The 12,063-nt window shown below is 33.5% G+C and overlaps 1 pseudogene; it reads right to left on the reverse strand.

The window, feature by feature from the left end:
• Positions 1-8: 8 nt before the first annotated feature.
• Positions 9-11,079, reverse strand: LOC131951205 (sterile alpha motif domain-containing protein 9-like; annotated as a pseudogene).
• Positions 11,080-12,063: the final 984 nt, after the last annotated feature.

Raw genomic sequence — 12,063 nt, forward strand, 5'->3', positions numbered from 1 at the left:
ATTTAAATGCCTATAAATCTACTTTGATCATGAACGTTAAACAAATAATGAAACGTGATATCAGTCTTCCATCAAGTTACACATTTTTCGATTCAGCTCGTCTCTTTCTTTTTCTAATTCTTTCTTTTTCTTCGGGTCCTGTAAATAGAAAATACATTTAAGAAAACTCGAGGACTAAATACTTATTTCATTTTACAGTCATTAAGCAAAATAAAAAAACGAGTTTTTTTTTTATATCAAGCTGGTTCCTTTAAACACATTTACGATATCTAACTTAATAGGTGATACATAAATCCTAAAACGTGATATAGTAATTTTAGTACCGTTTAATAATGTTTTAGACATGTGATGAAGACTATGGAGTAGAGTAAACATTTTACCGTTATTCGTTCCAGTTCCGAAAAAATCGCTTTAAGTTGTTTGACCATTTGATTCATCGTTAGGTCTAACCGTGGCGAGGCATTCGTTTCTGATGAAATAGACCGATGTATGGTTGCGCTAAATGGCAGGATTGAAGGTTCTTTTAGGCTCATACCATACGCCTTAGGTCCAGCAAAACTGAAGCCCAAATAAAAGAAAACCGTTTTTTGAAACATTTCTGTCTTTGAAATGGCGTAAGCAGTTGGGATTGCCAGTTTAAAATCTTTAATGAAAACCTCCTTGCCACTTTGGAGAAGAGTCCCTGAAAACAGGGCTAAGTAATGTCTCAGTTCTGGGCGGTGCCATCGTTCTTGCATCGGAAACTTTTTGATAAAATCAATATTTTTGTAATACACCACGTCCATCAAAGGCACTCCACTGCCAAGATAAAATATGGTATTTTCTTTTTTTCGGCGTGTGCTTTCATTTGAAATACATTTGGTATATTTTTTATCAAATAAACTTTTCCACTTGGAAATAGCAGAAGCCAATTCAGGTGTGAAATTTACGTATTGTCTTCGCTTCGCAGTTGGGAAATTGTAAAACACAAAGTACAAAAAAGTCTCAAGTTTGAGTTGACTTTCTGATTGGTTATTATTGTAGCATTGCTTACTCCAGTCCTGTACATGTCGAAAGGTTAGCCAAGGAGGGATGCACTGATCCATCGAGAGAACAGTTATGGCATGAAGTAACGTGATTACAGTTTCAAAACTGCAGTTACCTACTTGCAAATTCTGAGTCATAAGTTGTAATATATCACTCAGCTCCTTCGTTTTACCAGTCTGTTTTAAATTAATCATTAAGAATAGAGAAGAGCCACCAAGTTGCCTTGCACGGCGAAGTCTGAATTCACATGCGTCATGTACATTCATGTTTGGAGGAACAGTATTTGATGTTTCGCCAAAGTAGTTATCAAGATTAACTTTCAATTCTATTAGGTTATTTTTATCAGTATTTGTTCTGCTTGGCTTACTATCCAAATTGGATTCTCTCTTAACATGTAAAAATTCATCCTCAAGGCGTCTCAGTGCATTTTTGGAATAATTCTCAAGATTTTTCAAAAACTGCATTTCCGTTTCTTTAAGAAATTCCAACCTCTTTGGCATAAAACTACGTTTTACTAATAATGTATGTAGAAGGTTATATTCATTAAAAGGCGGGCACATATGAAGTCCTTCCAGAAATAAAAGAATAGACCTGATTTCACCAAAGTAGCCCGCAAAGTTATTTTCCTCAAACGTCGAAGCCTCCTGCTCGCTAACTTCTTGACCTTTTCGAAAAGCAGGAATACATTTTTGAACCAATGTGAACAATCTGTGGATCTTTTCTTCATCGAATTTCTCATTCTTCAACGCCCTATCGGATGTAACCTCCTGAAACAACTGACTTTTAAATACTTGCCCGTACGTGTGGTATAAAAACGAATTATTAGGGTGAATATTGATTGCTTTACTTGCATATTCTTCTGCTTTTCCCCATTGCTTATCGTCAATATAAAATCTTGCAATCACTTGTGCAGTAAAGGCATCATTATTCAGTGAAAATAAACTTTCCATCAACTGTGCCGTATTTTCAACTCCTTCTTTTGCCTTCAGCTCGATGATAAATGTTGAGAACTCAGCTCTCCTCAAACCATCCTCTTTGAACTCCCTCTTTTTTATAATATTGGCAATAATGTTTTGAAGTTTCTTTGAATCATGAGTTTCATTCTCAAAAATACCACAGTACATAATCTCTTTCATAATATCAATTTCCTTTTGTCCAGTTCGTTCTTTCATTCTGTTTAAAATTTCACGGGCGATAATTTTGTTAAAAACCCTCAAAACATTTCTCGTTTTGTTTGTTTGTCTCCTGTTTGATGATACATTTAGCAACACTTTTACGGCTTGGCTGAGATTTGCTTCCCAATTCGGAGCTCTAGCCAGATACAGGGGAGAATGGTCAAACAATTTCGTTTGGAATTCAACGAAAAACCCATCTAAACAGGAGACAGGAATTTCTTTAAAATCAGGGTCGTATGTATTGAGAAAGGAAACAATTTTTAATAGCTTTACTTCATTTTCGTTTTTAACATCGTCAGAAAACTCTTTAATTACTTTCGAAACATAATCATGTTTAAAATTTTCTCTTAAGATGTTAAAAGAAATTAAAAACTTAGGATTAACGTTTTCGTGCTGGTTTTTCTGAAACATTGTTGTCAGAATGGCATGTTTTTGTTCAAACCAATCAAGCTCCCTGTCTGTAAGCTCTTGACGAACGGCAATCTGTTTGTCTTTTAACTGTTTCGGTAAAGATGCCTATCGAATACAAAGCAGAACTACTGCGTATATGTTATTTTTTTCATCACGATATCGAAAATAATTTCTGCTAATTTCCAGTAGCTTTCTTCTCAACTGCAAACATTTTTCTTCATCTTCATTATCAATCATAATTACAATCGGTTTAGGGGAATCGTCTTTGTACCTTTTGAATTGATCAATCTGTTCGCAAGTATGTTCTGTTATGGAATGGACTACACAGCACCTATATTCCGTCCGGAGTTCCCATAGTACATGCTTGGTTGATGTAGTTCCACCGGCTCCTGGTTGATGATATATTGAAATAGTGACAACTTCTTCATCAGTGTATCTATCTGTCAAAGCTTGTTTAACTATTGTTAAAAAATTGGCATGAATCTCTCTCTTTAACACTTGACCAGGGAACCAAAAGTTAAGCCAATCGACTTGGTCGCCTTTATAAAACTTTTCCTCCAACTCTTTCCGTTTGGATTCCTTCTCCTCTTCATTTAAACAAAAGTCCACGGAAGTTAAGACACCTAAATCGCGCCATTCTTCCAGTTTTTTCTCTCTGACTGGAATAAACCCGCCTGTAGAGCTGGCGAGATGGCATTCACGAAAATCAGTTTTCTTCACAGCCAAAGAAATAGTTGTATTGATTTGTTCCCAAGGCATCCCAACAACACATCTGTCTTCCAGGTCTTTAAGAGAAACTCGATTTCTTTGAAGAATAGTTTGTTTCCAATGGCTGGCTATTGCCTCACACTCGGCAAGGAGTATCCAGTTTTCTGGAAGTTTCCTAAGTAGTTCATCACACCCTTCCAACAAACATTCGTAGCTTTTAGAAAATAAGCATATAATAAGAATGATTCTATCTTTATCAAAATGCTTTAAAAAGCAGTTTATACATTCTTGAAAACCGTTACTTCTTTGTTGGTTCCAATCAGTAGGGGATAAGGGTTCCATGGACAAAGCTTCATACCCGTTGCAAAATACCCAAGGAGCTTTACTTTCATCTGCGATATATTCAACAGTTTTATTAAAATCTTCTTTGCTTGTTTTAGATTTATCAAAATTATCTGTTGTGTACACATTCATGTTTTCATTTAAAAACTTGTAAATTCCTTTATTAGAACCACTGGGGTCAAAATCAAAAACTACTTCCGGATGCAAATGTTTAATGAACGAAATGTTGGTTTGGATTGAACTTTCGTCAATGTCTGCGTCAATAGGGCTGTTGACGATGAAAGGAAAAATCGTATCTTGGATTAACTCCGGCACACCAGTTAGTAAATTTAAAAGCCGAATTCTCAAATTTGAAACAGGGGGCTCCTGTTGTTGCGATTCTTCAATCTTTCTTTGTTCAACTAGCTTTAAATGCTCTTTTTCATAGGCTGGCATCTCCTTCTGTGGTACCAATATAGGGAATCCCTCGTCTGAAAATTTAAACAGAGCAGATTCCTTTCCTCTACGCTTTTTCTTAAATATCGGAAGCAGCGCTAACTTTGTCCATATCGTTTCTTTCTCCAGAATGGAGCTAGATGCTACAATATCCACCTCAATAACCCACAGATTTTGTGTTCTTTCAAATTCGCTGACGACAGGTATAAAACATGCATCTCTTACTGTATTTCTTATTAAATTCATTTGGTTTTCTTGAAAAGATTTTGAAATACATTCATTTATTTCTTCAGCTACCTCTTCTTTAATCAGACTGACGCCCACTATTTCACCAGCCGTGTGTGTTTCACTTTTCGTTGGATTAATTCCAAAGTAAATAGTACCATTTCTTCTGTCGTTTAAACAAGCTGAAGCAAAAGGAATCACTTCAGATCCAATAAATTCTAAAGCATTATCTTTATCCATAGCTTCAATTAAATGAAAATTTCTAACAGGTTTTGTTTTCTTAGCTCTGATGTTCGCAGTAGTATCTGCACACTTTCCTTTGGTGTACTTATCTGTGATTTTAACCTCTGTATCAAACTTTCTGAGATATTCTGAATCACATTGCGATTGTCCTAGAGCTTCTCTAATCAGAAGAGAAAGAAATCTTCTGGTGCCAAAAGTTACCGCGGGCAACAGAAACTGAAAATCATCTTCTTTCATGGACAAGAAAATTTTACCACAAATATTTTCCTTTTCGAATACCTCGCAAATCGTGGTGGGGTGATTTCCTTCTAAAAGTTTTTTCTTTAGAAATTCTTTAAAGTCTGCCACTGACATTTCGTGAACTTTCTTTGGAGATACTGTAACATCTGTAATCAAACAGACACTTGTATAATTATACACAACACTCGCACACACACACACACAACCACACACACACACACACACACATATATATATATATATATATATATATATATATATATATATATATATATATATATATATATATATATATCTCAATACGAGTATTAACAATGGAGTGTTCAGCAAACGAAAACTCTCACAGATTAATATATAAACTTAATTATCAACATATGCAATAATCTAGGGTACTTTTAACGTTTAGCTTACCACTAATAAGCGATGCACTACTGTATCCGTCATCGGAAGGTAATGGTGGGAATTCTGATGTGCATAGTTCCGGTTGAGTTTCAGCTCTCTGTAGAGCAAGCCAACCTAATACCCTACTCTGAACCTTCGTAGTGGAAGTTTTTTCTTGAAAAATATTAGTTCTAATTTCTGGCTCAGTTTCCTGATCTCCGGAATGTGTGAAACCACTTGCGTTTCCAAAATCTTCTATTTGTAGCGTTTGATCTCCAGTATTTTGCTGAAAAAACACTGGTTCAATTTCCGATTCATTTCTTAAAGCAATTTCGTTAGACAAAGCTCTTGCATTTTCATGTTCATTAAAGTCTTCTTCAAAACATGCGACGGGATCTTTCGCTGAATTCAGGGGTTGCAATAGCTGTTCATTGACTTCACTAGGAAGAACACACAGAGTGTTTTTATCTGGTAATGTTCCAGTTGAACTGGGGTTTTTAGTCTTTCCTTCTCCAGTAGCTGTTTGTTCGTGAGTCTTGCCTACGCTAGTAGATTTGTGTTCTAGTTTCTTGCCGGCTCCAGTAGATGAGTGTTCGGAAGTCTTGCCAGCTCCAGTAGATGAGTGTTCGGAAGTCTTGCCAGCTCCAGTAGATGGGTGTTCGGAAGTCTTGCCAGCTCCAGTAGATGAGTGTTCGGAAGTCTTGCCAGCTCCAGTGGATGAGTGTTCGGAAGTCTTGCCAGCTCTGGTAGATGAGTGTTCGGAAGTCTTGCCAGCTCTGGTAGATAGGTGTTCGGAAGTCTTGCCAGCTCCAGCAGATGAGTGTTCGGAAGTCTTGCCAGCTCTGGTAGATGAGTGTTCGGAAGTCTTGCCAGCTCCAGTAGATGTGTGCTCTGGAGTCTTGCCTACGTCAGTAGATGTGTGTTCCGATGTCTTTCCTATATCACTAGATGTAGGTTCATCAGTTTTAACTCTAGAGCTCATAGAATCAAGTTGTTGTTCGGTTTTTGTTTCAGGCTTTATCTTTTCAGATGGCTCAATTTTACCAAGATTGGAAATATAACTAGGTAAAAAGTTAAGACAAATCCACAGATAAAAGTACATTTAAACATCTAAATTACGTATAATGAACTGTTTCGCAGATCGTGTGTGATCGCTTGTTCTTAAGTAACCGTAACCTAATCATAAACATAAGCCTAAATTAAAAACAAACTTTAAAACACCATGGAATTTAAGACGGTAATATTTTTATTTAGCATTCAACCATATTTGTTAAATTACAGTTTTTCATCTACTTTAGATTAATACTGACCGCAAACATAAAATATAAACAAAATATTAATGTAAAATACGCACAAAAGTCTTTTTTACAACAATACTTTGTATATTTTTATTTTCTGAAAAGGATACATTACTTTTTTTTTACTTTTCCCTTCTCGACGTTTGCGATTGTCAACAGTTATTTCGACGAATTCTTTCCAAATAAATTCGCATAGAATTTCGTCTTTCCATTCATTTTGCCCAGTGAACACACGTTCGTCTTTGAGAACCTGCCTGATTTCAGACAACGGCGTTGACACACCTTGTTTGTTGCAGAAATGTTGGTGTAGTACTGTTCTCACTTCAGGGTCGAGGTGATGAGGATCAGCTTGAAAAATATTTGTTAAAACAATTCAACAAAAAAAAAAAGAAAAAAAAATTGTTGCAATTTTGGTTTGTTGGTTTTCTATTCCTTTAAAAAAAACATTATGAAAGTTATCCTTCGGTTGTCTATTGAATGACGAATAATGAATAATGAATCCAGGTAAAAACGATAACTATATTAACTTATTTATAATTTAAATCTAAACTCACAGATGGTCCTGTTAAAAAAAGGAATATTAAAAACTTCTGTAAACATTAAGGATATAAATGCACTGAATCAAAACCAAGGAAAAAAAACCCCTGCATTTTTTAGTAAAATATTTGGTCGCTACAATGTTTAAGGTATTTCAAAAACATTTGTCAAGTTATTTGAACATATAAATATATCTATGTATCCCTGAAAATAATCCCTTTTTCGAATCTTGACCCATCACCATATTTATATTTTTTACATCTCTGGAGAAATATCACAACGATAAAAAAAAATACTAAATCCGCATTTGTATGTTTAATAAATTACCAATAAATATTACCTTTAGAATGCAACGAAGCATCAGCATGGGATACAGTTTTCAAGATTTTATTCGCTAAGATTCTGGTCACTGGGTCTAGCTTTAGCGCTTCAATGAGGCGTCTTAATGAAAACGAAAAATTATATCTTTATAAATAATTGTAAATAAAAAATAGTCAAATTTTAAAAAAAAAAAGCATCTCTATTTCAAACAACTATGACTTGCTTTTTACTTTTTATGTAAAAAATATTTAAAAATCTACTAAATTTTTAAAATTAAAATGTAAGTTTAACTAACAATTTTAAATTTAAGAAAATATTATTTCTTCTTTATTATGCATTAAAATGATTGCCACTATCTTTTTAACCTGACTTACTTGAATGCTTCATGTTTTTGAGATTTTTGGTTTAACGTGTTTAAAACCTTATCCATTTGCTGGTGTGTAGTTTTCTTTGATTCGATCTCTCTTTTTTCACGTTGTGTCAAAACATCAATCTGGTATAATATCAGCTTTTAGTATTTTAAAATATACAACATTCTTCAAGTATTAAAAAATTGTGAAAGGTGATTGGAAATGCAAATATGATTCGTTGAAGATATAAATTTGTAACTTATTCTAAAATATATTGAGGTAACATGTCAATAAACCTTTGTGTTATGAATTGAATAATAAATACACGATATATATATATATATATATATATATATATATATATATATATATATATATATATATATATATCGTGTATTTTTTATTCAATTCATAACACAAAGGTTTATATATATATATATATATATATATATATATATATATATATATATATATATATATATATATATATATATATATATATATGTGTGTGTGTGTGTGTGTGTGTGTGTGTGTGTGTGTGTGTATTAATCACATTTTTTATACCACTAAAAATATCACAAAACGCCACCTACCGAATACAAAAAATTTATGACAGCTGCTGGGTGGACATCAAGTAGTTCCTCCCAGTTCTTTTTAATCTTCTCCCACTCCTGTGCATTCATGTTTCAAACTGCTTAAAACTTTAATACCAAAAGAATAACGAATGTGAATGTTGTATTATCGTTTTATTGTACGGAGAAGCCATAGTTTTGCATTATATTTTTAAATGAAGCTTCTCCATTATCATTCCTCATTTGAAGTACAGAGGTTTCTAACTTATATACAATGTATTTTAAAAAAAGTTACTTTTATTAACTTAAGTAAGAAATATAATATCAGTGGAAGACAATAGTTGATTTTGCTGTTAAAATATTACAACGTTGGTATTTTTTAATATTTATTCTGAATCTTCTTTTTCGCTTTTTATGTAGAATAGAGTTAAGACCATTGCACATATAAGTAACTTCTTTAGCTTGGACCATCCTCACTTCACCAAACGAACAATGATACAATTTGATTTTTAAAATACTGATCGGTTTTATTGTATATCCTGGCAAATTCAATTTAGCGAAGAATCGATTGTTACCTATTTGTTGGAAATAATCACATAACCGTGTTCGTTGCAGTAGTATAATACCCATGCGTCCACTTAGCTACATATAAGTTCCTGATTCACGTTGGAGAAAATAAGAGGGAAGGTGATAGTGAGGACAACACTATCACTTCATAAGCCGAAGTAATAGAAACAGGTAAAATCTACGTCACCTACCCATTAAGCGTCAGGTTCGAAAAGACTTCACTTTTTAAGGAGTATGATGAATGTAAACTAGAATCCAATATTTCGAATATAATTTTATTGTTACCTGTACTACTTATTAAACAGCTAATTTCTTACATTATAAAGACTTAAATTAAAGTCGAATCAGCAATCTGTAGATTTCGAACATAAATATAGAACAATGTATATAGGCCTATAGGAGATAGAAATTTTGGAAATTTAATTTACACTTGTAGATTGAATGAAAGTAACTATGTTGATGAATGGAGCCGAAAGATTGACTTTTTCTTTCTCGAATGCAGAGTATAGTGAAAGTATTGTAATCGTCCACAAACATTAAATGAGACTTCAACCGTTTTCAACGTTTTACACCGCCCCACTTAAACTAAAAGTGCCGTCTCCATTACTTTTTAACGCAATTTCCATACTGGCAATTGCGATTATTAACTCGTATAGGGATGGATGTGTGTCCGCGCTTTAAGTCGTATCTCCTCCTCAACGAAGCAATATCGAGGACTAGTTCCAAAAGCAAATATGTTAAGCAAGTTCCGAGGATGATTGTGGGCCAAAAAAATTCCCGGAATTTCTTTCCTGGATCTCCCGGAAAAGCCAAAAAACCTTTTTAAAAATGCAGTTTTTGGCCCATATCTCGGCAACGAGACCACTTAGCGACTTGAATCATTTACCAATCGATTCCTGCCATAATTTAGAACAATATTGCCGAAGAAAGTTTTCAAAGATATCCTTTCGTTCGGTCACAAAAAATTAGTTAAGGAAATTGCGCTGAAATTGTCACTAGACTTTTTATTAACTTGTTTATAAAATTTACGAGAAAATTTAGGGGAGATCACTTCCGCTTTATTTTAATATATGTGTAAACTCCTGTATGTTGAAATATATTCTGGTGCTGACAATTGTAACCGATATTAATTTAATTTAATTTTTCATTTAAAGATTCTTACTGAATTCCAAATTTTATATAGGCCTATAAAAAAAGGTATTGGGTGAGATTCTATCACATTTGTATTCTTTAGCCTTTAGTTCTCTTTACTGTTATACAAGATAGAGCCCAACTGATCAACACACGCTTAAGCGGTGATTGAAATAGGTCTGTGTTTACTGTTGTAAATCTGTATCAGTCCTCACAAGCAGATGATGAAAACTAATACCAAAGCGAACACGCAAGGCAAACAGACGCTGTAAATTGTATGTCTTAGGCAACAAAAAAAAAAAAGAAGCAAATAATAATATAGCCGGCAACTTTAGCCTTTTCGTCTTACAGTTGAAAAGAGTAGCAACACTACAGGAAAAAGTAGAAACAACGCTAACAGCAGTGCTGTGTGACATAGCTACTTACCACCCATACAAGGATATAACATAATATTAAAAAAAAACAAAAAAAACAACCACCCCATTCTTTTCTTGTTGCGTATGTGCAGTATACCTTTTCGGCTGTCACCCTCGTAGTTCTCAACATTTTAACATCTTATTACATATTCTAAATCTGTGTTAATGGAATGCTTGAATAAAAGTATTGCTTGCACTCTAAGTCATATGGGCCCTCCACCCGTCTCGCTTGACTGACCTTCTTGTGACGCACAGCCGTGACGTCGATTTTGAACTTTGACCTTTTCCTGCTGTTAAAAATAGCACGCAGCCTTTCGGTGTTGCAGAGGGTTTTTTTGTCACACACACACTTGTCACAAGGTGTTAGTGTGTAATTTTTGTACCAATTATATATTTTATTTATTATAATAAAACGGCAGTAAGAATACATTTTTGTTCTTTCAAGTATAAAACTATATATATATATATATATATATATATATATATATATATATATATATATATATATATATATATATATATATAACGTATATCAACTTGGACGCTTACCTTTTCAACTATATTGTCTCAGTGTAAAGGAACGAAATTAGCATGAAATAAATCTCGACTCCTGATGTGCATGTCGGTACAGAACAAATCACCCGTGTAGTGCCTGCATATCAGCACGTTGTAACCTGTGTACTGCCAACGTTTCCACAACACAGCAGCAGGTGTCAATACTCTCTGGAACCTGCCGTCTCACGTGAGATGACATCGATCGGGTTCCGGGTATTCCCTGGAAAGTTTAGTTTCAGTTTCTGCCGTGGCACACGACTTGAATTGTCATTGGTGTGTAACTACAACAGTCAAGCAGAGGGCGGGAGCTAATGTACACTTGTTTTTGTCTTGCTATTTTAAAATATATCTAAAATATATTTAAAGTACAGTATATAGGTCCTATTTAAAGTATACATAACGTATATTTAAAGTATGTTTAAAATACAATTAAACTATGTCTAAAGTATATTTAAAGTAGTTTAACACTAAATGAATAGCCTGTGACTGACATTTTACTTTTTACATTATTTGATGTTGAGCAATTGTAAAAGTCAGCAAAAGCCATTTACGTTAACTTATCAATTTATAATGGTTATGACCGAGTTTACGAGATTACCTCAATCAATTCTGTTGACATTGATAAAAATCGTGTTGTATGCCCTACTTTAGATTTTGCAATCAAAGTAGCCGTAAAATCATAAAAAAACAACTTAAACCCGAAAACAATTCAGACATTTAATATTTTTAGAACCAATGCTACAAAAGTTGCAAATTCAGAGAACTTGAAAATACTTTTCTTTTGTTTAAGTCAACATTTCTATCTCCATGAAGCTTTGTTTTAATTTCATAAGACAATCATTGATTGTCTCTACAGAAGCTCCGTGATCACTATTCCAAAAACACCATTTCACTGTAATTTGTTCTCAAAATTTTGCGATAAAGTTTTTAAATAAAATTATTGTTTTTTAAACCACAAGACCTACTTCTAACATCTTTGTTTTCATTTTCTATGATAAAAATACCAGTAAATTGTGTTTAGATTTTTTTAAAAATTCGTTGTTACAAAAAATACTAAAAACATTAATTAAATACGCTCAATCTTTGGTAAAGTCCAACGAAAATCAAACATTCAGATTTTTATAACAAAA

This window comes from Physella acuta, unplaced genomic scaffold, assembly GCF_028476545.2.
Source record: "Physella acuta isolate Inbredline_101_S28 unplaced genomic scaffold, ASM2847654v3 ptg000804l, whole genome shotgun sequence".
Lineage (NCBI taxonomy): Eukaryota > Metazoa > Mollusca > Gastropoda > Physidae > Physella > Physella acuta.